Genomic DNA, 27,093 nt, shown 5'->3' with positions numbered 1-27,093 from the left:
ATTGCAACACTATGTTACATGGCGTTTACACCAGGTTACACTGGAACGGTGATACACCAGGTGACCACCACGAAAAAAGCAACACCATAGACTGTCATATATTGTTCAAATTCGTGACATCTCAACAGAATCATCGCTAAAAAAGGAACCAAATTATACGAATCTGACAATGAGCTGACACAAGTAATCGTAATGGGGAGACTTAATGGTGCGTTAAACGAGTTGTCTCTACACTCACTGACATCACAACAAATCAACACCACGCTGTGCCACATTGTCAGAATATATAACAGCAGAAACAACATTCAATCTGTGTCAGGAGCAATCTATATGTGGATTATTCTTCTGGAATGTTACTGTTTTGAAATGTTCTCATTGTGTGTAAGTGTATGTTGGATACACTTGTACTTGCTGCATGTAAGACGTGCTAAATATGTAGACAGTGACACATTCCTTGTGGCAGTATGTTATGATATTGACCTGTATATGTTCTACTCCAAGTAGCCAACTGGAGTATCCAATACAACTTAAGTGCCACAGCAGGGGACACAGTCATGGCGACGTTTCAGATAGATTCCTTAATGTCTAAGAGATCTACCTAACACAAACTTCATGCCGTAAGCATGTTGTCAGCAGTGTGACAAAACAAGTTGTTGAGATGTTCACATACAGTTTTGTCAGCCTTTTAGGATGACGTGTATTCGATGTTTACAGGAGTCTATCAATACTGGATTAGAGATTGTGGGATTAATCACGTCCTTTCTTAATTATTCTTTGATCAAATCAAGATTACCATTCGTCGGCTTTCTGTTTGCTTAGATTCCTAATTTACCGGTACGGAACAAGCAGCTTTGTTAAGCAAGCAATGCCGAAACTCAACCAGTTGGTCTTAACTGGCTTACTTGAAACCGCTTATCTCCTTGTACCATCCTCTTGGTCAGATTATGTAGGTAAGTAAGATGGCGACAGTGGCGGGTGACTTTACTGCACGCGACAGTCGTCTTAGTCCAATTTCAAAGAAGGCCGGCGTATTAATAAACGTGAAAAATCTCGTTAAAACGTTCTTATTGTAATTGATAATACTTTGGGAAGCATTGTCAATTCATAACACTTCTGCACGATGCCACAATGTGGCACACCCGAAGATGTCGTTTTTGCCATATTTTGCTCACACCTGCATTTTCATCATTATAGTTTGTACTCCCACTTTCAGGACGGCCCTCTTATTGTCTACATGCTGTTTTTGACAGGTGTAATAAAAAGTCTTTTATCCTAGCCGTTTTTTGCCTTAATTACACTGCAGATTCCAGGGGTGTTTCATAACCTCTATGAATTAAACAGATCATGGCTTACATCAAATGTACTAACTGAATCAAATCATCGATCAGAACTTGAAAGAACGGACTGTGCTTCTCGGCAAAGCGTTAAGGGAATAGTATTGTACTTAGTTTTGTGAAACAAATATTGACTTCTCATAAAAAAAAACCCAAACTATTCCTGTAATTGAATTTAATTATTTGCAAGAATGAAAGAGTGTTCTATTAACATATTAACAAAAACTATTCACGTCTTGTTCCCCCAAAATATGAAGTCTCCCAAGTTAGTATATAGAATAAAAGTTTGATTTCAATTTCATTCCAAATTCCCATAACCCATAGATGAAGATGCGCTTTCCCTTTAGAAAATTTGACAAGAAATATCCTCGAAAGCCCGCAATTCACACCCATATCTTTGGATAGGGTGACACAGGTAATCGTAACGGGGAGACTTAATTGTGCGCTAAATGAATTGTTTCTACACTCACTGACATCACAACAAATCAACACCACGCTGTGCCACATTGTCAGAACGTATAACAGCAGAAACAACATCCAATCTGTGTCAGAAGCTAATACAGTGGCGATCGTGCTTTGTCGAGTTTGTGGATAGGAAGAGTATATGGTGATTATATGCTATAATTCACTGTGGGAGGCACAGTTCGTCCTACCTCTGGAAGATTTTACACTGTAGCACATACAATAACATTAGGACTATAATCGACAGTAAGTTTTAGGACGTGGCTGACAGAGGAGTCATTTTCTCCATACAATAGTGTGACATGCGTACAAGACAAAATGTAATATTTTTATGCCTGAACACTAATGTAGTCAACAATGTAGCATTGGAAGACATTTTATGATATCATTATTTTCTTTATTGCAATACTGATAGTTAGCATCTACACCGAAACGTCGCATCTGTTTCAACAGAGAAGTTACATATCCATAACAATATCACCTTCTAAGTGTCCCTTATACAAGTTAAATGTAAAACCAGGTTGGAAAAGAAATGACTGCATGTTTTGTCCTTTTAACATCATGAATGTGTACATCGAATTTAAGATTACAGTTCAAAACTGTATGTTTGGTGTCTAACGCATCACGCTGCAATACTCTAGATGTCTTTAAATATTTGAGTCGACTGGACCATAGAAACAAGTTATCAACAACCTGAAACTGTAAGTATTTTGTATGCTGGGGATTATGTGTTACATCATAGAAATAATTTCATTTTCTCCTTTAGTCCTGTGTGGTTTGGGTTTTGATATTTCTAACGACACTGTGTTTACATGTTGATGAACGGCCAAAGTGACGCAGTTATACAGTTGGACATATCATACTAATACTCTAGGCTATTGGTCAGTTTGTAACTCTCATAAATTGTTACAAGTGCAGTCAGGGTAGAAGGTGTAGTCTTATACATGTGCATATTATATAAATCACAGAAAACGGAATCTGTTCGCGATAGTTATAAGGTTAACTTAATGCCCAATCTTATTTACCTGGAATGATCTAGGTGGTCGAAGAGGCCTACTTTACTCATGTGCTTGATATAAAGGTGATCCAACTGTCACCAGTCCATTGATGTACTGATTAGTGTTACCTGGGACTCCCGGGGATTGCAAATGAGTTCGCTGTAGTCATTAAGTTCGTTATACAGAATTCGCCATTCACGACTTTTTTTAAAATGATAATATACAGGTTTATTCGTGACTTTTAAAACAGTTTGCTATAGTCGTCAGTTGTTTACATCCGTGTTCGTTATGAATGTATTCTACTGTATATTTTCAATCAGGATAATTACGGAGCCAATCAGTGTCATACCTTCTCGTGATCAGGGTCGTCCATACCTCACACAACAACACACGGGGAGGATGCTGTTTGTACAGACAAATACTCGGCCAATTATATATGTTAGAAATTCTATGTAGTAACCTGATAGCATACACACAATGCCATGTATAATGCTAGATGTCTTCCTAGATAAATGTTGACGCCGAACGCTGCGATGCCTTGATTAGGTTGTTGACAATTCAGCCCAACCTTTTAATGAAGGTGAATGCTGCATTGTGTATTTTCTATTCAACATGAAGTATTTGCAGTAACAAACCCTCTTTGCTGATTTTGTCGAGGTTCAGTGTAAGTTCACGACGAGCATGGGCTAAAATGTAGATGTTCAAAATGGTACACAGGTGAAACAGGACTTTTGCTTCAAAGTCATGCTTGTTAATACCATCCATCGTGTTCAGAATGATGATTTCAACTGTGCAAACTACAACCACACCGGTACGAATTAATATATTTATGCACTCTTGTGTTGATACATTAGTGAGTACGTCATTAATATTGACTTGAATTCTGGTAAAAACAGGCGACATGAAGTACAATGAAACACCCAATTCATATCATACACGTTGCTTGACACATGACTAAATATGGAGAAGAAGCCCGCCACACGAGAACGCGTGCCTCTCCAAGCTGCCATACACGCGTGAAGTAATAATATTCAAACTATCCATGTCCATATTGCATATATACTTGTGTTCGTCCAGAGCATTACAGTGAAGAAGAAGAGGAATATTTTAGTGTCTTGAGTGTATCCTTATTAAAATTAGAGCATAAAAGCACATATATGACAATGTTAGACAACGCCCTGTCGACATGGGCCTTCCGGACACCATGCTGCCATAAAACGGTCAATAATAGTGCTAGAATACTACCAATGTCATACATTGAAAGCAGAGGCAGGGAGTTCTATCTAGATAATGAGTACATGTAATCCAGGAAGAATATCAACTGCAACACGTTATGAAAAATACATATTTCAGTGACTGATATAGTTGGAGGTTACTATGGAGACACGGATATAGCTGAGTTTGACACTCCACGTGCGTGGCAGGTGATAAGTGTACATGCAGGCAAAGTTGAAGGTGGAAACTCTGTCAGTGACACTGACGATTTAACACATTCACACGAGTGAAGACAATGACGATAATACTTAATCGGGCTTAATGAAAACGCTCGTGCATCTCTAATCGTCATGACATAATCCCAAAATGTTCCTCACGCCCATGATCAGCAACTCCGAAACCCATGGGCGCCGCAAGTCGTGTTTCCGCTCCCACCCCAGAGCGTGCCCATCATATCCTGCTCAGTGGGGCACACTTAAACGTCAATATTGATCTTGTGAGCCTGTCAGTGTGATAAGCGAAGGGCAATAGTATCGGCCATTACAATGTAATCTGGAATCTCAGTTACAATGTAGGACGAACACAGACATGCTCATTAAATGATTATGTTATTTCAATTTGATTACAATGTATGGAAGTACAAATATGATTGGAAGAAACAACAAAATTTGTATTACGACTGTCTAGGGTGATGTTTCTAAGTTACCTGTGGGGATTGTGGATATTTGAAAGTAAGATAAAACATGCATTGTCAATCTGTTTCATGTGTGTATCCACTGGAAATTTAATTCTACCCATATACATTACTTATCGGGATATTAGAACCCGTGATAGTTTCTCAACTGGTTTGGTCTACCAAGACAGCACGCACACGTACGTTCCGACAATTTTCTTGTGACATATATGTTGGGATTTGGGATTACTGCTGCTCAGTAAACTTAGATTCAAGCATCTTTGTTGGGTCGACTCGGAGCCAGGGACCTAATCGCCAGCACACAAAGTTAGCCGTCTAACCCTCTTAGAAACCACTTTGAATGTGTGGGTTCGAGTCCTGGGAGGGGTTCGACCCAACAAAAGTACTGGAATCTGTACTTTACTTAAAAAGAGAAATCACAAATGTAACATATGTTACACTTGACCACTGTGGAAATAGCTTTGTGTACAACTATTTTCATGATGTTTACGGTTGTTGAGTGGTGTGAGTGGATTTATTTTTAAATAATAGCTGCCCCTACATATTTCTATTACGTACGTCTGTTGTGCCCTTAAGTGCACAATGGTCTTAAGTGCACAGAAAGCATTAATATTCATCAGTGGGTGGAGCTTATGTGACTGCGTCACATTCACAGCACAGTATCTTCCGGTGAACTAATGGAGGGAGTGAACGAACACGCTTCAACGTCTGTCATCGCCTTATACAGTGCGACAGCTACAATATCCACGTGAGGTATATATAAACAGAACGTATGTGTGCCGTGTATTCAGTATAATGTGCTTTCTTCAACCTTCCGGGGGTGACGCAGTTCAAGCGAGATTTTTTTCAAGTCACCTCCAGCCACCGCGTACTGCAGTAGCATTGCTGTCAGTACATTGACATGTATTTGCTCAATTCTGACTTAACAGTCTGACTAAACACAGTTACAACTCTTGACAAACAACCAACTAAATAATTATAAAATGTATATATATAGATAGATAGACAGGTAGATAGATAGATATTGCCAGATCTCCACGTAATCAAAATGCTGAAAATCATCAACTCTTAATGCAAGTAAGGCTGTCAGAGTACTGCAAACTTTGACGAGAATATTTGACACAAAGACTTCCGCCCTTATCCCAACAAAAATTTAACTTTGAGGAAAACGTTCTGAGAGTGTCATTGAGTAGTATAGGGAATAGGGGTTTTGGCTCACTTTCAAGAAATGTCTCTACAAAGCCTTATTTACTAAATAAGGCTTTGGTTGGGGCCTTAGATCTTGCTACTATTACCCCTACTACAAAAAGGTTGGGTGTCTATGAAACAGTTTACCGTGTATTGGTTGGAGGTAACACTGTGCCGTACGGTACGATCAATAATTCTTCTCTTACAAACCCCCTACCCGGCCCATCCCTCAAGTAGTACAAGTTAGGTTCGTCGGCTTTCATATCCACTGATCGGTGGCCCGCTTACGGCTATCGCCCTCGTGTTCCCCCGGCTGGTATAGATACCTCACTTTGGCGGCCTATGTCATGTTTATATCGATGAAACAGTTTAACGTGAACCGCCTACGATCTCTTTGGTGTTCATAATAAAGGCTTGCTGGGCTTTTTGTATCCCCTGTTCTATGTACTTTTTTTTCTCGTCCTCGCTAATAGCAGACTTACGAGACTTGGATCGAATATCTTGTTTCATTCCGTTATATTTTTTGAGTTCAGAGAGGATTGAACGAAACTCCTCTTCTGAGATCTTACTGTCAGAGAGTGCCGTGGAAATTCGCTCACTCACTGTGTTCAGCTTTGCTTCGGCCAGAACCCTGATCTCGTCGTGTTTCAATGCCTTACGATTAAGTCTGCGTGATACTAACTTAAGCGCCAACCCTGCCAACCCTGCCACCCCAGCTGTTATTTCAATACCTAGCACTATAGGTGCGGCCACGATGGTAGCTAACAACCCAACGCCTGCCGCCCCTAGTCCCATGCTGGTTGCCATAAGGGTAGTGTCAGCCCCGTCCACGATATTGAAAGCTCTATTATATTTTTTACATAGTGCTTTCCGCGTGTCACGGTCTTGTTCTAGTTGACGTTTCACATCACATAACTGCCTCAAGCGGAACCCATCTACGGTTTCCAGTGTCTTCGCTACTTCCTCTACGACTGGGTACAGACCCATCCTATAATATATATTTTGAAAGATATTTTAATTGGGTTTCAGTTAATAGTCTATCAATGTATTTGAAGCCTATAAGGGATAGATCATAACTAATGATAATAGGTGAGAGGCTAATAGACTTTTCTGTTGTAATAAAAACCCCAGGGAGGTTTATTAAGCGTTTTATAGAACCCGTGGGGGTATTCCGTTGTAAAACAATACGGCAATATTGATCTAAGTGTTCGGTATACCAGTGTATTGCCAACCCGGGTAAAATTTGGCGCCCTTTCGAGGAGTTTTCCTGGTCAAAATACGTAAAGACGACTTCTATGATGATTGTGTAGGGGGAGAATATATCAAGATGCCTTTGGTGTAAATACATACTGCTAAATGTTAATTTACTTTCTATTCCAGAAATTAACCCAATTTTTTCTTCAACAAAATATATCGAGGCTGTTGCTTCATTCCCCGTAATGAAATCCCCGGGCCAGATACCGTTATTCCTAATCTTAGAGATAAACCTCCACCCTTCTTTTGTTGTGATATAAGGTGAGGCTATTGTTAAGTTGATCAGCCATTTAGGCTCTTTAAGATCTGATAACGACACCCGTCTGTACACGTTGTCTTTGAAGTGCAGGATGTATAATTCATCTTCCTCACCAGGCTGATCGAATCCCTCCGTATCTCCCAGGTCGTTAAGTGTAGTGTTGGGATGATGACTGGTCATTATTATACTATTACGATATAATTTCCAACTGGTTTTCTGATAATAATTCAGGGGTGAACTTCATACCCATGAAGTGTATGTTGTCAGGCAGGAAGATATTGGTTAGTGATATCTTGTTTTCCACGATCACGTTGACCCCCTGCAGACTGGTGTTGGAGCCGACATCCACCCGCACGTAAACGTTGCAAACTTGATACTGGTGTCGTTTCACCCACCCGAGTTTGATCCCCTTCACGATCTCGACATCATTCCCCGATGGTTCCCCTAGGTAGACTTTGATGATCAGTGTTGAGTTTGCCGGTAGATCCTCTAGTATAGTGACCACACCTTCGAATTCAGACACCAACTGCAATTTCACGTTTTGTATGGCTGGTTTACTCGATAGCATGTGGGCTGCCATAGTGTTGAGTGGGCTGACGACTACGCTACGTCTCTGAGTTGGGACGTAAGCCACGAGCAGGGTTCCATTGTTCACGACTTTGTTTAGGTGGTTGTCTTTGTTATCCGTAAACACGTAAGGGGAGACGAGTTTAATATTGAGAAACCAGTCGTTATCGGGTAACAACACCCACTTGTCATCTTCGGTGAAGACGAGCATATATGGCTTGCTTCGGGCGACGGTAGTGCTCTCAACATCGTCTAAGTCGAACAGTTTACCCCCGAACGATGGGTATATTATCCAATTATTATTACCGGTGTTGACAAGGGCGTACTTAGTGTTGACTGTTGCTCTTGTGGTATCTACTATATCACTTAGGGTTCCACCGGAGGGGATTTCAACGCGTTTGTAAATGTTGTTTTTCAGTTGCAAGGCGTATGATTTACCATCTACTCCGGGAGCGTCGAAACCGCGTGTGTCTCCGAGGTCGGAGATCCCGATATTGACGCATTTCTTCACTCCGGGCCCTTGTGCGCTGGTCATTTTACATGAAGCGTTAAGCTGAGGTATCCTATATTTACAGGATTATGATTTATATCTAACACCGATATTGTCAGCTCAGGTATGTTGCCCTGGGTTAATCTCTTATACTGCCGTGGTGAAAATGACTCGGTTCTACCGTCGTTGAATTTCTCAGTTTTCACCGGCACTGCTCTCAGTATAGTGGAAGGGTGACCTCCTTGAATGTTGTACGTTGTGCTCACCTGATCGAGATGAATGTACAGCTCTCGGTACGGTTCTAGGTCAGGTAACTTCGTGCCTGTGACGGTTGTTGTTGGTTTTATCTCGTCAGGAGACATACCGAGTATCCTCGCTAATGGTCGGCCGAGCCTCAAGGAGGTTCTTCCGTTGTTGATTAACACCACTGTACCGTTTGAGTCGTTCATCTTGAGTTCGGCTCCCAGGGGTTTGAAGACCTCGTCGTTTAGAGAGCACACGCTGTAGTAGCCGTCAGTTATCTGGCTCCGAGTTCCACTGACGAACAGCTTATTGTTGCTGATATTAATGTTAGTCCATTGCGGTAGGTAGGTGATATCGCAGAGTGCGACTTCGAGTTGACCTGACGTGTTATCGATCGCGTGCGTCAGCTGAACGGCCTCACCGCTCGTTATTCCTGGAAGTGTTATGTACATATTATAATATATGAATTATATATTATAATATGGATTTAGCACACTTGAAAATCGTAGTGAATGCAGATGGTACGGGGTTTAAAACAACCTTTATTAATATCTTTGAAAACTATGTCGTGTCCGTTAATAACGCGCAGGCGGTGGTAAACTGGAATCAAAACCCAATGCAGTTTTGGCAGAACCAACTCAACTTTGCTGTGTGGTGTGCGACGACAGGGTCGGGTGTGAAACCAGACTACGGTATAGACGAACTGAGTAAGGCGGTTATTTTGTTTCATATTTATTATCAAACGAGACGAATATTGAAGGAAATAAGTGCTCCTCTTCCCCAAGATAAAGCGGGGAGTATGACGAATAACCCCTATGATAGACGCGCTTATGAACGTGTTTGTGGGGAGTTTGAGATTCCAACGAATAAAGACTTTCGCCTTCCTGGTGTGAACCATGGTCTCGGTATAGTTCTCGTGTACTTCTACAGGTCCGGAACATATTATGCCGGTTCTAAAGATGGTTCATACAACCCAAACCGGCATACATTTACAGGCCCCACAACGAATGAAAAGATCCATGTCAGCTGTATAAAGCAAACCAATCCTGATGCAGCCACAGCCTGGACTAAAATGATCTCAAAAACATCGAAAGAATTCACTCGTGCTGGTACAATACGCTTGAACGACTCGATTCGAACGTACGTGTGGGCGCTGTTGGGTGCGCAGTCGATGACGCGTTCCAACATCCTCGGTAAGGGAACTGCTTACGACGCTCAGACACAATTCGTTTCCAACGTTGAGGATGCTATCAATTCTCCAGTTGATCTCCCGAGGGCCATCGACCGTTACCAAAACGTGTTAGAATACGCCAGATCGAAAGTCAATTACGTGTTCGGCGTGGGGTTGTACATGGCTCCGAATGATATGCAACTGAGAATAAAAAAAGTGGTGGGTTATAACAATAAAATAGTCATAGCCAAAAGTTGGGTATCAACCCCGATATTAACACCCCCTATATCCCACACATCCCACCACGTGAAAAGGGTATAGTGGCGCCACCCCCGGAGTCTAAAGTTCATGTGCCCCCCACACACCCCCATATACATGTGGGGGTACCCCCCTATCAGCAGCATATTGATAATAAAACGGCCCTGGTGGTTGGTGGGGTAACTTTGGGACTTATTTGGTTAAAGATTTCTTAGCCGCTACGTACACCAGACCCGCCACGGCGACGATGGCTGCCCACAGGTTTTGACTGAGCCACATGGCAGTTTTAGACAGAGCGCTCAACAACCACGAGACGATGCTACCCAGGATGCCGGGAAGGGCTTCGGCGGCTTTACCAGCCAGTTTAGCTAGGCCTTCCCCGAGTTTTTTTATCCAGTCTTTAACACCCCCACCGCCACTTGGAGTTCCCCCGCCGCCGGCAGGCCCCACAAGGGTTCCTCCCACCAGTGACACCACCAGGGTTGATATGATGAAACCCAATGCAGTTAGAATGCTGACGATGGTGATCCCTTGCTCCCGGAACAATATCCGAATCCTGTTGGCTAAAGTTGTATCCTCATTCAGTATTCAATCGATTGTTTCCCGAATGCGACTGATCTGGGATCGAAGCTGTTCACGATTCGAGGAAGCGGCTTCCAATCGTGTACGTCTCTCGTCTTCTAAATCACGTAGTCGTTCATTGATACGACGCTTCATATCATCGTTTTCAGTTTCGTTGAGTTTGGTTTTTTCCTTAGCGATGTGCTCGTCGATTTCGTTCAGTTTCCCCATGTTGTTCACGAGTTCTCCACGCACGCGTTTCACAGCTTCGTCTAAGCCGTGCAGTTCCCTTACCGGAAAGTCAAACCCCGGTAACGGTTTGTCCCAGTAGGTGCTCAACAGTTTTTCTATGCTGTCCGAGGCTTCTGTAGCACGCTGTGGTGTCATTTCATCTCTAGTGGTGAGGTGGGATCTGGTAGCTTGCAGATCTTCAACAACGGTCTTAGGTATTGCACCAACGTAATCATTCATGTTTAGATGTTCACGGATAAATTCGACACCATGGCGGCTGGCTAGAGTTGACAAGGCCAGTGGTTTTTTATTGCGCTTGTTAAAGAGGTCAACCTCTGGTTTAGATTTAAGGCGTAGAACACCCTTTGTATCAATAAAAAAATTATGAATGTATCGGCCCTGTGGATCAACGTAGTATTTATCACTTCTTAAACTTTCGTAATAATCATCTACCGTTGTTGCTAAAAGTTCTTGGTTCAATGGTGAACTAGTAAATGAGGTCTCCTGCTCATCAGATGCCTGGGCACTAGCGCCCGGCATCTCCGTCATATCTATGTCTTCATCCATTAGTATTTAAATATATTTTATTTATATATAACAATGTACGGCAGAAAATTAGATCCTTTCAGAAGATTGAGAGAGCCATTAGGGGCCAGAGCCGTGCGACAGTCGGTGACTATCACCAACAATCCCAGCAAGATAGACCAGAATCAAACTCTGCTGGTTAGATTTCCAAACCTTGGTGAGAATGACCTCATTGTACCAGGCACTGTTCGACTGGCGTTCAATATCACGTTGACCTCCGACAACGACAAACGCGAGCTAGTGCGTAACGTGGGTCGAGCTATCATCAAGAAAACGACCGTCAAGATCAGCGGTAACGAGGTGCTGAGCATCGACGACAGCGACGTGTTTCACTGCTACAGGGATCTCTGGAAAAGCGAGGGAGAACGAGTCAATGATGTGTACCAGGGTATCAGCAAATCAACCCGGGCGCGCATAGGGTATGTCTTCACGCAAGACCAGCAAGACAAGCTATCGGACGGTGAAAAGGCCATCGCTCGAGCATACGGAAATCGATTCTGCGTGCCGCTCGACTTCGAGTTGCTCACGGGACACGCGCCGTTTTACCAGGCCGCGCTGGGTGATAGGCTTGAATACGAGCTCACGTTTAACAACTATAGCAAAGTAGTGCGTACGCCGAACGGTGATGAGGCCAGTTATGCCATAGACAACATCTCTCTGGAGTTCGACATGGTCACTAGCCCGGAGCTGGCCAGGCAGGTTCGAAGCCAGTACTCTGGGAAGATGGCTATCCTGTACGATCGCGTACTGAGGCATAGATCAGTCGTGCGAGATAAGAGCGACACTGTGTGGAATATCAACCTGAACGTGCCGGCGCGATCGATGAAAGGTATCCTGGTCGTCCCCGTGGAGTATTACGATCCATTCCGGAGGGACAGCGAGAAGTTTTTCAACCCCGAGATTGAAAAGGTGGAAGTTACCATCGAGGGCGTGCCCAACCAGCTGTTCAGTCATGGTATGAGGCCACACCAGCAGTGGGATGAGATAAAAAAGCTACCAGTTGGGGATTATATCACAAAGGACCTGGACCTCGGCTCCGTGCAGATCAGTGAATACCTGACCACCAAGTACGCCCTATGGTTGGACATGCGATCCACGGATGATGATGAACTGCACGGTAGCGGGCGCCGTATAGATAACGGCAGCGAAGGGATAACCATCCAGATTACTAAGAAGGCTCAACCCGCTGGTAAGTTGAAATTATATCTGTACGTTATTATGGACGCGCAACTTAATATAGACAATGGGAGATTCGTGCAAGCCATCTACTAGTGGGGGAGACCCCCACACCCCCCTGGGGTACCCACAACTACCCACTGACCCACACTGCGCCATAGTGTGCGGGCAGACTGGCTGTGGGAAGACCGTTTTCGTGTTGGATATGTTGGAGGGTTACTACAAGGATGTGTTCGATAACATCGTTATCATGTGCCCTACTCTGAGCATGAATAAATCGTACGCGCGACCTTGGGTGATGACGGACCCGGACGTACACAAAATCAACCCTGGAACACGCCTGCAGGACTGGTTGAAAGCTCTTCACGAGAAATTTAAAGGGGAACCGACGCTGTTCATACTGGACGACTGCAGCGCTAATCGCGAGATAACAAAAAAGAGAGACATGCTATCGTACCTGGCCTTCTCCGGCCGGCATGCAAATCACAGCGTCTGGGTGCTAACGCAGAAGTTCAACTCGGTGTTGAAAGACCTCAGGGAGCAGACGCGATGGGTGGCCTTATTTCACTGCAAGGACAGGGATTCGTTCGAGGAGTGTTTGAGAGAGAACGATGTGATGAGCAAATTAGAACGGGAACGGGTGAAGAAACAGCTCGCTGAAACTAAACACTCTAAGCTCGTGCTCAAGACCGACCAACCAGTAGCATATATAGTATGCTAAGCAAAGCTAAGCAAAGCTAAGCAAAGCTAAGTATATAGCTATGATATTTGAAGTATTTGTCGTGTGCAACTTAACCTTCATTTCTCTGTGTTTTGTCTGCATCGGGTATTATATAGTTAAAACTAAATCTTACTTGTTATATTATAAGATGGAGTGTGAGGAATTGCTCGAACAGTTGGGGGAATCCCCCACGCCGCCGGTAGGCCCCACTGATGACAAGCGAGAGAAACTGGTGGCATTGGCTGTTGGCGGCAAAGCCAAACATTACTTTGGAGACTACACTCCGGATAAAATTCACAAAATGTCAGCCGAAGAAATCGATAAGCTGTACGCTAGATACAAGTCCCGGCTCGGAGCAGAAATGACAAAGACAATAGGATCGGCTATGACCCAGATATACACCGGTATTGTATCATACTTCTTTCCCATTCCACCAGAGCGCCGACTTTACCTGTGGGAAGACCTCGAGAAAGACCCTTTTATCGAACACGCCGTGAGCTCTATCAGCTGCGGGCTGTACCACAAATATGGTATGTTGTTGGCTCCAGTGACGGCGGCGATTATCACGGCAAAGCATTGTCAATTTGAGAGAAAAAATAATTATAATAGTATAGATGGATACTGCACAATCCCCCAGGGAGGAGGAGGAAACCCCAGTGGACACAGTGATGGAGGAGACCCCACCCCCAACAGTGAGTCCCGAGGTGACGGTGGAGACCCCTTCAACAGTAACCAGACAGAAGAATCCTAAGAGAGTAGCTGCCGGTAAAAAACGGTGGTGTAACCAACATAAAGTGACCAACCCCCGACTGTTGTTGGCTGTAGGCGTAACTGCTGCCTTGGCTATCTCGTGGTTATATACACGTGAGGGAAACCCTCACCATGAGGTGGTAACCCCCACTGTTGGGGGTGTGGGGGGTACCCCCACTGTCGACCCGCATATCATGTTATAATTTTAATATTTTATATCATATACATAATGTCTGAGGGGAAAACGTTCGTCAACGACGCATACCACGCCACAGTGGTCGCCAGTCTAGCTGTAGGGTACGCTCGGTTGACTAAAATGGTGCTTAAACAACCAACTATCAAGCTAGATTTCAACCTGCAGGATATGGGTATGCTCATAATGAACCTTGGTATGGCGATGGCCACAAAAGACATCCTAGTAAAACAAGGGATCATACCTGAAAATATAATGAGATAAATATAGGGATGGCCACGATAGCTATGATGGTCGGTGGGGTGTTAGTGAATGCCCTGGCATTTTCCGGGAGTAATTTCCTCTTCTCGAAACTACGAGATGATCACGCGGCTGAAATACAGGAAGAAAGGAAGCGGCACGATCTCGCTACTGAGAAATTACAAAGAGCACAGGCTGAGTACGCTAAAAAACGCCTCCAGAGGATCGATTTTATTAATGAACAACTCCAGCGTGAAAACCATGCCGTTCAAACATTCAACGATGTCGATGAAGCAATGAAAGAATACTACCTACTAACTGGTAAACAATTGGAACCGCTCAATAAACCCACACTCGCTCAGTACTACACACCATCCAAGGGACAAATGAATCGTGAACTGGGCTTCATTGTGTTGGGTATAGCAGCTACTGCGTTGGTTGCGAAGCAATTAAATTAAAATACCTATATAAGTAAACATGAGACCCGCTCCATACCGATGCGAATACATACTTATGGGGAAGACCGAGGCCTGTGGTAGGAAATGCAGGAATCAGGGGTTCTGTTGTTTCCATATGGGAAGTCCTAACTACACGTGTTCTGTGTGTGGTATCGGGGTTAAAGGACACTACTGTCTATGTAAAGCTCACGGAGCGAACGTAGTCAGACATCAACTCATCTACGAGAATAAAAAAAGCTACATAAAAGAACGTAGGCGACTGCTCAAGATAGACTCCAGTGCGTGAAAGGGTTACCTCCCTTTACTGTGAAGCAATTAGACATTGGTTCTCTTAGGTGTAAACACTATGTCTACTGTACGCGAGCTGAAGAGGGTCGCAAAACAGAGAGGTGTGATCGGGTATTCTCGAATGCGGAAGTCAGCATTGTTGGGATTACTAGGTTTAGAAGCCCCTCCTTCAGTAAAACAATTAAAAGCTCAAGCAAAACAGCTTGGATACACGGGTTATTCAAACCTGGGGAGAGCCGGGTTAACCGCATTGTTATCACATGCCCCCGTGCCCACTGTAAAACAACTGAAAGCCGAGGCACAGGATTTGGGTTTAGGCGGGTATTCCCGTATGAGAAAACCACAGCTTATAGAATTATTACGACAGAATAGAGCTATTGACCTACAGTTCGTGCGCACTGAGCGCGCTGTAGGCAACTATTTGAGAGGTTGGCGCTTGCACGTTGATAGAAACATAGACATTACAGATATCAAGCCTCTGATAGCTGATAAGGTCAACCAGGAACTAAATAACCTAGGAAGTATCAAGTTTCAGATCACAGTGAAAATGTCGCTCGATAAGCAGGTTGGGGGCCCCACAGGGGCCACTGAGTATGTTCAGCCTTACTTCCGAGGTCAACAAGAGGTCGCCACACATACAGAGACCATTGACGCATCAATCGATACCAGTTTTCAGCAGATACGAGAATACCTAGAACGCTACACACACTTGGGGTCCGGGTGGGCTGTAGATAAAATCGATAATGTCTATCTAGACATAGCTAACTACATGCCATTCAGAGGCGGGTCATACCTAGCCTTGCCTCCCTACTATAGGAACAAACATGCCATAGTAAACGTTAAGAATAGAGGAAACGATTGCCTGAGGTTAGCTATCAGGTCAGCCTTATTTCCAGCTGGCGCTAATTCAGATAGGCTTTCTAGCTATCCCCAAGATGATGGGCTCAATTGGGATGGTATAGATGAACCCACCCCCATATCCCAGATCACTAAAGTAGAAAAACAGAATAATCTGGCTATAAATGTCTTTGGGCACGAAGGTAACACAACAATAGTACACAGGGTCAGCCCGGTGAAGGATCGCCAAGTTATCAATATATTCATGATCCAGCGAGGTGACAAGTATCACTACACATGGATAAAACACTTTAGCAGGCTGTTGTATGACCAATCAGCATACAAAGGAAAGACCCACTTCTGTGAACGATGTCTACATGGCTTCACCCGAGCTGATTTATTAGAATCCCACCGGGATGATTGCCAAGGTGTGGGGCAGACGGCCATACGAGTCGACATGCCTAAGGAAGGTGATAATATCCTAAAATTCTGTAACCACAAGAATCAAATGTCTGTGCCTTATATCATATACGCCGACTTCGAAGCCTTAGTGGCTGCCGCCGGCGAGGCTCCCAGTGGTAGCTTCACCCACAAGACACAAGAGCATAAAGCCTGTTCGTTTGGATACATTGTCGTCCGTTGTGACGGGGAAACGAAAGCTCCGGTAGTGTATAGGGGCCCTGACGCGGCTGAAAGGTTTCTAAAGTGTTTGCAGGAGGAAGAAAAAATTATTAGGAATGCATTGTATAAAATCGCTCCCATGCGTGTGACCCAAGACGACAAGCTAGCTCACGCTAGTAGCACTAACTGTCACGTGTGTGACTCACCACTTAACGGTGATTCGGTGAGAGATCACTGCCACATAACTGGTAAGTATAGAGGCGCCGCTCACAGCGCGTGCAACCTCAAGCTTAAAATCAACCCTAAGACAATAAACATCCCCGTTGTCTTTCACAACTTGAGAGGGTACGACTCACACTTGATCATGCAGGCCATCGCGAAAATCGATGGTAATATAACGTGCATCCCCAACAACATGGAGAGATACATCTCCTTCAGCTTAAACGGACTTAGGTTCATTGACTCGTTTCAGTTCCTCCTGTCGTCACTCGACAGTCTGGTCAAGGCCAACAATACCTTCCCTATCACCGATCGATACACAGACGCCGAGACTAGACCCCTGCTTATGAGGAAGGGTGTGTACCCCTATGAGTACATGTATAGTTGGGCCAAGTTCACCGAGACCAGACTACCCCCTATTGACTGCTTTTATAGCAAGCTGAATGAGGCGTCCGTCTCACGAGATGATTACTCGCACGCGACTAACGTATGGAATAAACTGGGTTGTAAGAACCTGGGTGATTATCACGATCTGTACTTGAGGACAGATGTACTGCTGTTAGCCGACGTGTTTGAAACATTTAGGCGAACGTGTTTCAAGCAGTATAAACTCGACCCCGCCTGGTATTACACCAGCCCAGGTCTGTCGTGGGACGCCTTGCTTAAAAAGACCGGAGTTAATTTGGAATTGCTCACAGATTACGACATGCACCTATTCATTGAGAAAGGCTTGCGAGGTGGGATTTCCATGGCATCCAAACGATACGCGAAAGCAAATAATCAATACGTGAAAGGTTACGATCCTAACAAACCAACCAATCACATTCTCTACCTCGACGCAAACAACCTGTACGGCTGGGCCATGAGTCAGTATCTACCTACAGGGGGATTCGAATGGGTACCCCACGTTGATGTTATGGGGGTTGCACCAGATTCGAACAAAGGGTATATCCTCGAGGTTGACTTAGAGTATACCAAGGAATTACACACATCACACAACAGCTACCCCCTGGCCCCCGAACGTATGAGGGTTAACCCAGACTGGATGTCTGAGTACCAACATAACTTGTCAGGTGGGCGTGTGACAGACGTTGAAAAACTCGTGCCTAACTTAATGAATAAGACCAAGTACATCGTTCACTATCGCAACCTACAGCTGTACCTGTCGTTGGGTATGAGGCTGACCAAAATACGCAGGGTGCTCATGTTCGACCAGAGCCCATGGATGGAGCCCTACATCAGAATGAACACAGACCTACGAAAAAAAGCCACCAGTGATTTTGAGAAAAATCTCTACAAGCTCATGAACAACTCGGTGTTTGGTAAGACTATGGAGAACCTGAGGAAACGCGTGACCGTGAAGCTGGTTCGGTCGAGTGAGGAAGACAAGCTCAGGAGATTGATAGCCAGTCCGGCATTCAACCGTAGTAAGATATTCACAGACAACCTGGTTGCCCTACACATGAAGAAAAGCCACATAAAATTCAACCGGCCTGTTTACGTGGGGATGAGCATCCTCAATTTATCCAAACACCTGATGTACGACTTTTACTACAACGAGCTCAAGAAACAGTACGGTGACAGGTGTGAAGTGCTGTACACTGACACGGATTCCCTGCTGATGGAGATTCGAACCGAGGACGTGTACGAGGACATGAAAAAACACCTCGATTTATACGACACCAGCGACTACCCTAAGACCCATACCATACACAGTACGGTAAATAAAAAGGTCCTAGGTAAGATGAAGGACGAGTGTGCTGGCACGCCCATAGCCGAGTACATAGGTTTGAGACCTAAGATGTACTCCATACTGAAAGCCGACAATAGTGAGATCCGGAAGGCTAAGGGGGTTAAGAAGTATGTGGTGAAACAACACATCAAACACGCCAGATTCAAGGAAGCCCTGTTCAAGACCCGTACCTTTAGACATAAAATGAACACACTTAGAAGTGATGGGCATAAGATATACGGACTGACTATAAACAAGACGTCCCTGTCGCCTATGGACACGAAACGTTGGATAGCTATTGATGAAATTTGAGGCTATTTACTACAGCCCGCGTGGGTACTGGAAAGGAGCTAGCGCAGTAGATAAGCTAGCTAAAATAGCGCGAGTACCCCCGGAGGAAGCCAAAGCGTGGCTTGAATGACAAGCCCTGTGGCAGATCTATTTGCCGGCACCACGCTACATGCCTAGAAGGAGGTTCGGTATTAACATACCTAATAGCGTTCACCAGGCAGACCTACTGTTCCTACCCCACGACAAGAGGTACAAGTATGCCTTAACCGTAGTGGACGTAGCCAGTCGTTACAAGGAAGCCGAACCCTTGACCACGAAAGATTCGGCCCAGGTAGCCAGAGGATTCGAACGCATATACATACGCAGCCCGCTGACGTGGCCAACAGAGCTGCAAGTTGACCCCGGACGGGAGTTCATGGGTGCCGTGTCACAACTGCTAGCCAAACACGATACAAAGGTCAGGCGTGGCACGGCCGGAGCCCATCGCAGCCAAGCCATAGTTGAGAGATTTAATAGGACTTTGGCTGAGCGCTTGTTCGGCCATCAGTATGCTAGGGAGATGGCCACCCCTGGAAAACGATCGACTGAATGGGTCACGAGGTTACCCAAGGTGGTGTCGGCAATCAACCATGAAGTCACCCGTCTCACCGGTAAGAAACCGGCAGACGCTATCAAACTAAAATCAATAGTTGCAGAGTCGGCCGCTCCATTGCGTGGGAAGGAGAAACAGATACCAGATAGGGCTCTAGTGAGGTATCTATACCAGCCGGGGGAACACGAGGGTGATAGCCGTAAGCGAGCCACCGATCCTATATGGTCAGTCAAAACTTACAACATAGATAAAGTGGATATGAAAGCCGACGAACCTAACTTGTACTACTTGAGGGATGGGCCGGGTAGGGGGTTTGTAAGAGAAGAATTATTGATCGTACCGTACGGCACAGTGTTACCTCCAACACACGTTAAGTAGTAGGGGTAATAGTAGCAAGAGCTAATGGCCCAACCAAAGCCTTATTTAGTAAATAAGGCTTTGTAGAGACATTTCTTGAAAGTGAGCCAAAACCCCTATTCCCTATACTACTCATTGTTATGAGCTGAATATGAGCACATGTTTCAGTATGTTATGATACGATTAAAGAAACATGTTAAAACTGCATACTCAGTTAAGAAATATATATATTCAAGTGATATCGTTTCACTGGAATGAAATTTATGGGGCGATAAGGCCAGAAGTCTTACAGTTTGATATTTGTATCACCAGGGTAGACTACATTGTGAACAAGCATTTATTAAGGTCAGTGTTGCTGTCTTAAAAGTGCTCAGAAAAGCCTTAAATGCACAATGATGTCTAGGCCCCTCCCTCCACCCTCTTGGTTGTGTCTGACTGGTGCAGAGGCCTTACCCCATCCCTTTGACCATCTACAAACCCATCTACACTGAATATTTCATTCACTCTCTCTCCCATTTCAGCCAGCATGGAACACTGTCTCGGCTCATCAGGCGAAGAGTCAGTGTGTACCATGGAGGTGCTGCCAGCTGTCTAGGAGAGTTTCATCCAGCCCCCAAGCACCCCAGAGGACTGGTAGGAAATGAAATGCATCTTGTATTTGCTCTGTCTTTTCTCAAAGTATCCATCGTGCACTTAAGACCTTTCTGTGCACTTAAGGTCTTGTATAGGAGTTGTTAAGTGCACAGAAAAGCCTTAAATGCACAATGATGTCTTGGCCCCTCCCTCCACCCTCTTGGTTGTTTCTAGCTGGTGCAGAGGCCTTACCCCATCCCTTTGACCATCTACAAACCCATCTACACTGAATATTTCATTCACTCTCTCTCCCATTTCAGCCAACATGGGTCACTGTCTCGGCTCATCAGCCGAAGAGTCAGTGTGTACCATAGAGGTGCTGCCAGCTGTCTAGTGGAGCTTCATCCAGCCCCAAGCACCCCAGAGGACTGGTAGGAAATGAAATGCATCTTGTATTTGCTCTGTCTTTTCTCAAAATATCCATTGTGCACTTAAGACCTTTCTGTGCACTTAAGGTCTTGTATAGGAGTTGTTAAGTGCACAGAAAAGCCTTAAATGCACAATGATGTCTTGGCCCCTCCCTCCACCCTCTTGGTTGTTTCTGGCTGGTGTAGAGGCCTTACCCCATCCCTTTGACCATCTACAAACCCATCTACACTGAATATTTCATTCACTCTCTCTCCCATTTCAGCCAACATGGGTCACTGTCTCGGCTCGTCAGGCGAAGAGTCAGTGTGTACCATGGAGGTGCTGCCAGCTGTCTAGTAGAGCTTCATCCAGCCCCAAGCACCCCAGAGGACTGGTAGGAAATGAAATGCATCTTGTATTTGCTCTGTCTTTTCTCAAAATATCCATTGTGCACTTAAGACCTTTCTGTGCACTTAAGGTCTTGTATAGGAAACCTTAAGTGCACAGAAAAGCCTTAAATGCACAATGATGTCTTGGCCCCTCCCTCCACCTTCTTGGTTGTTTCTGGCTGATGCAGAGGCATTACCCCATCCCTTTGACCATCTACAAACCCATCTACACTGAATATTTCATTCACTCTCTCTCCCATTTCAGCCAACATGGGTCACTGTCTCGGCTCGTCAGGCGAAGAGTCAGTGTGTACCATGGAGGTGCTGCCAGCTGTCTAGTAGAGCTTCATCCAGCCCCAAGCACCCCAGAGGACTGGTAGGAAATGAAATGCATCTTGTATTTGCTCTGTCTTTTCTCAAAATATCCATTGTGCACTTAAGACCTTTCTGTGCACTTAAGGTCTTGTATAAGAGTTGTTAAGTGCACAGAAAAGCCTTAAATGCACAATGATGTCTTGGCCCCTCCCTCCACCCTCTTGGTTGTTTCTGGCTGGTGCAGAGGCCTTACCCCATCCCTTTGACCATCTACAAACCCATCTACACTGAATATTTCATTCACTCTCTCTCCCATTTCAGCCAACATGGGTCACTGTCTCGGCTCGTCAGGCGAAGAGTCAGTGTGTACCATGGAGGTGCTGCCAGCTGTCTAGTAGAGCTTCATCCAGCCCCAAGCACCTCAGAGGACTGGTAGGAAATGAAATGCATCTTGTATTTCCTCTCTCTTCTCTCAAAATATCCATTGTGCACTTAAGACCTTTCTGTGCACTTAAGGTCTTGTATAAGAGTTGTTAAGTGCACAGAAAAGCCTTAAATGCACAATGATGTCTTGGCCCCTCCCTCCACCTTCTTGGTTGTTTCTGGCTGATGCAGAGGCCTTACCCCATCCCTTTGACCATCTACAAACCCATCTACACTGAATATTTCATTCACTCTCTCTCCCATTTCAGCCAACATGGGTCACTGTCTCGGCTCGTCAGGCGAAGAGTCAGTGTGTACCATGGAGGTGCTGCCAGCTGTCTAGTGGAGCTTCATCCAGCCCCAAGCACCCCAGAGGACTGGTAGGAAATGAAATGCATCTTGTATTTCCTCTGTCTTTTCTCAAAATATCCATTGTGCACTTAAGACCTTTCTGTGCACTTAAGGTCTTGTATAAGAGTTGTTAAGTGCACAGAAAAGCCTTAAATGCACAATGATGTCTTGGCCCCTCCCTCCACCTTCTTGGTTGTTTCTGGCTGGTGCAGAGGCCTTACCCCATCCCTTTGACCATCTACAAACCCATCTACACTGAATATTTCATTCACTCTCTCTCCCATTTCAGCCAACATGGGTCACTGTCTCGGCTCGTCAGGCGAAGAGTCAGTGTGTACCATGGAGGTGCTGCCAGCTGTCTAGTAGAGCTTCATCCAGCCCCAAGCACCTCAGAGGACTGGTAGGAAATGAAATGCATCTTGTATTTCCTCTCTCTTCTCTCAAAATATCCATTGTGCACTTAAGACCTTTCTGTGCACTTAAGGTCTTGTATAAGAGTTGTTAAGTGCACAGAAAAGCCTTAAATGCACAATGATGTCTTGGCCCCTCCCTCCACCTTCTTGGTTGTTTCTGGCTGATGCAGAGGCCTTACCCCATCCCTTTGACCATCTACAAACCCATCTACACTGAATATTTCATTCACTCTCTCTCCCATTTCAGCCAACATGGGTCACTGTCTCGGCTCGTCAGGCGAAGAGTCAGTGTGTACCATGGAGGTGCTGCCAGCTGTCTAGTGGAGCTTCATCCAGCCCCAAGCACCCCAGAGGACTGGTAGGAAATGAAATGCATCTTGTATTTCCTCTGTCTTTTCTCAAAATATCCATTGTGCACTTAAGACCTTTCTGTGCACTTAAGGTCTTGTATAGGAATTGTTAAGTGCACAGAAAAGCCTTAAATGCACAATGATGTCTTGGCCCCTCCCTCCACCCTCTTGGTTGTTTCTGGCTGGTGCAGAGGCCTTACCCCATCCCTTTGACATGCACAATGATGTCTTGGCCCCTCCCTCCACCTTCTTGGTTGTTTCTGGCTGATGCAGAGGCCTTACCCCATCCCTTTGACCATCTACAAACCTATCTACACTGAATATTTCATTCACTCTCTCTCCCATTTCAGCCAACATGGGTGACTGTCTCGGCTCGTCAGGCGAAGAGTCAGTGTGTACCATAGAGGTGCTGCCAGCTGTCTAGTAGAGCTTCATCCAGCCCCAAGCACCCCAGAGGACTGGTAGGAAATGAAATGCATCTTGTATTTCCTCTGTCTTTTCTCAAAATATCCATTGTGCACTTAAGACCTTTCTGTGCACTTAAGATCTTGTATAGGAGTTGTTAAGTGCACAGAAAAGCCTTAAATGCACAATGATGTCTTGGCCCCTCCCTCCACCTTCTTGGTTGTTTCTGGCTGATGCAGAGGCCTTACCCCATCCCTTTGACCATCTACAAACCCATCTACACTGAATATTTCATTCACTCTCTCTCCCATTTCAGCCAACATGGGTCACTGTCTCGGCTCCTAGGGCGAAGAGTCAGTGTGTACCATGGAGGTGCTGCCAGCTGTCTAGTGGAGCTTCATCCAGCCCCAAGCACCCCAGAGGACTGGTAGGAAATGAAATGCATCTTGTATTTCCTCTGTCTTTTCTCAAAATATCCATTGTGCACTTAAGACCTTTCTGTGCACTTAAGGTCTTGTATAGGAGTTGTTAAGTGCACAGAAAAGCCTTAAATGCACAATGATGTCTTGGCCCCTCCCTCCACCCTCTTGGTTGTTTCTAGCTGGTGCAGAGGCCTTACCCCATCCCTTTGACCATCTACAAACCCATCTACACTGAATATTTCATTCACTCTCTCTCCCATTTCAGCCAACATGGGTCACTGTCTCGGCTCCTAGGGCGAAGAGTCAGTGTGTACCATGGAGGTGCTGCCAGCTGTCTAGTGGAGCTTCATCCAGCCCCAAGCACCCCAGAGGACTGGTAGGAAATGAAATGCATCTTGTATTTCCTCTGTCTTTTCTCAAAATATCCATTGTGCACTTAAGACCTTTCTGTGCACGTAAGGTCTTGTATAGGAGTTGTTAAGTGCACAGAAAAGCCTTAAATGCACAATGATGTCTTGGCCCCTCCCTCCACCCTCTTGGTTGTTTCTGGCTGGTGCAGAGGCCTTACCCCATCCCTTTGACATGCACAATGATGTCTTGGCCCCTCCCTCCACCTTCTTGGTTGTTTCTGGCTGATGCAGAGGCATTACCCCATCCCTTTGACCATCTACAAACCTATCTACACTGAATATTTCATTCACTCTCTCTCCCATTTCAGCCAACATGGGTGACTGTCTCGGCTCGTCAGGCGAAGAGTCAGTGTGTACCATAGAGGTGCTGCCAGCTGTCTAGTAGAGCTTCATCCAGCCCCAAGCACCCCAGAGGACTGGTAGGAAATGAAATGCATCTTGTATTTCCTCTGTCTTTTCTCAAAATATCCATTGTGCACTTAAAACCTTTCTGTGCACTTAAGAACTCCTATACAAGACCTTAAGTGCACAGAAAGGTCTTAAGTGCACAATGGATATTTTGAGAAAAGACAGAGCAAATACAAGATGCATTTCATTTCCTACCAGTCCTCTGGGGTGCTTGGGGCTGGATGAAGCTCCACTAGACAGCTGGCAGCACCTCTATGGTACACACTGACTCTTCGCCCTAGGTGCCGAGACAGTGTTCCATGCTGGCTGAAATGGGAGAGAGAGTGAATGAAATATTCAGTGTAGATGGGTTTGTAGATGGTCAAAGGGATGGGGAAAGGCCTCTGCACCAGCCAGAAACAGCCAAGAGGGTGGAGGGAGGGGCCAAGACATCATTGTGCATTTAAGGCTTTTCTGTGCACTTAACAACTCCTATACAAGATCTTAAGTGCACAGAAAGGTCTTAAGTGCACAATGGATATTTTGAGAAAAGACAGAGCAAATACAAGATGCATTTCATTTCCTACCAGTCCTCTGGGGTGCTTGGGGCTGGATGAAGCTCTACTAGACAGCTGACAGCACCTCTATGGTACACACTGACTCTTCGCCTGACAAGCCGGGGCAGTCACCCATGTTGGCTGAAATGGGAGAGAGAGTGAATGAAATATTCAGTGTAGATGGGTTTGTAGATGGTCAAAGGGATAGGATAAGGCCTCTGCACCAACCAGACACAGCCAAGAGGGTGGAGGGAGGGGCCAAGACATCATTGTGCATTTAAGACTTTTCTGTGCACTTAACAACTCCTATACAAGACCTTAAGTGCACAGAAAGGTCTTAAGTGCACAATGGATATTTTGAGAAAAGGCAGAGGAAATACAAGATGCATTTCATTTCCTACCAGTCCTCTGGGGTGCTTGAGGCTGGATGAAGCTCTACTAGACAGCTGGCAGCACCTCTATGGTACACACTGACTCTTCGCCCTAGGTGCCGAGACAGTGTTCCATGCTGGCTGAAATGGGAGAGAGAGTGAATGAAATATTCAGTGTAGATGGGTTTGTAGATGGTCAAAGGGATGGGGAAAGGCCTCTGCACCAGCCAGAAACAGCCAAGAGGGTGGAGGGAGGGGCCAAGACATCATTGTGCATTTAAGGCTTTTCTGTGCACTTAACAACTCCTATACAAGACCTTAAGTGCACAGAAAGGTCTTAAGTGCACAATGGATATTTTGAGAAAAGACAGAGGAAATACAAGATGCATTTCATTTCCTACCAGTCCTCTGGGGTGCTTGGGGCTGGATGAAGCTCTCCTAGACAGCTGGCAGCACCTCTATGGTACACACTGACTGTTCACCTGACGAGCTGAGGCAGTCGCCCATGCTGGCTGAAATGGGAGAGAGAGTGAATGAAATATTCAGTGTAGATGGGTTTGTAGATGATAGTCAAAGGGATGAGGTGGGGTCTCTGCACCAGCCAGAAAGAACCTAGAGGGTGGAGGGAGGGGCTGAGACTTCATTTTGTACTTAAGGCTTTGTTGAGTACATAAGGACAGCTACCTGTAGATGACCTTAAAAAGTATTTCTTCCCATCCTTGGCTACTCTGTGGATAGAATTTTATAATGGTAAGACATCCCTTTTCCCCTCTTAAATTTTATTCTAGTGAAAAATGTCATCTGATTACATATTCTTCTTATGATAACAATATTTTCAACATGTTTTTTAAAATGTATCCTAACATACTGAAACATATTAAAGTTACGTATAGTCTCCCTGCTTTGGTATGCAGAATGAATGAATGAATGAATGAATGAATGAATGAATGAATGAATGAATGAATGAATGAATGAATCTCTTTATTTCCTCCAGACTGCAGTCCGAAGATTATTGTAAACATATACATAAAATATTTACAGCAACATTATCACAGCAATATATCTACAATACATTCATATAGTCATATATAACTATATCATATGTACAAAGAAAAATAATGAAAGGCCTAGAATGCAAGGTTTAGAGAGGGAAGCAATGAATATAAGTATTTACAGAAGAGGACAATCATGCATCTCCATGACATTTCATCAATATCGTTAGTTATTGGTAGTTCACCCCAAGAAAGCAGTGACAACATTTCATCTTCAGATTGTAGTTCTATTTGTACATAAACATCCACATCAAGGAGATCAATGAGTTTTGAAAAGAAGTT

The 27,093-nt window shown here is 44.8% G+C and overlaps 1 protein-coding gene across 2 annotated transcripts in view; it reads right to left on the bottom strand.

Annotated features, from left to right (window-relative positions):
- The window catches only part of LOC137276897 (forkhead box protein B1-like), a 29,553-nt gene extending 3,358 nt beyond the window's left edge, over positions 1-26,195 (bottom strand). Inside the window, exon 1 of one of the 2 annotated variants that reach the window (XR_010956591.1) lies at positions 25,048-25,122. The gene's annotated coding sequence lies outside the window, so the exon portion shown is untranslated. Of the gene's footprint in view, positions 1-25,047; positions 25,123-26,160 lie in introns of those variants that run through there. The other variant, XM_067808545.1, reaches the window with a different exon arrangement.
- Positions 26,196-27,093: the final 898 nt, after the last annotated feature.

Source organism: Haliotis asinina, chromosome 3 (assembly GCF_037392515.1).
Source record: "Haliotis asinina isolate JCU_RB_2024 chromosome 3, JCU_Hal_asi_v2, whole genome shotgun sequence".
Taxonomy (NCBI): domain Eukaryota; kingdom Metazoa; phylum Mollusca; class Gastropoda; order Lepetellida; family Haliotidae; genus Haliotis; species Haliotis asinina.
This window is presented reverse-complemented; position numbering and strand designations above follow the sequence as displayed.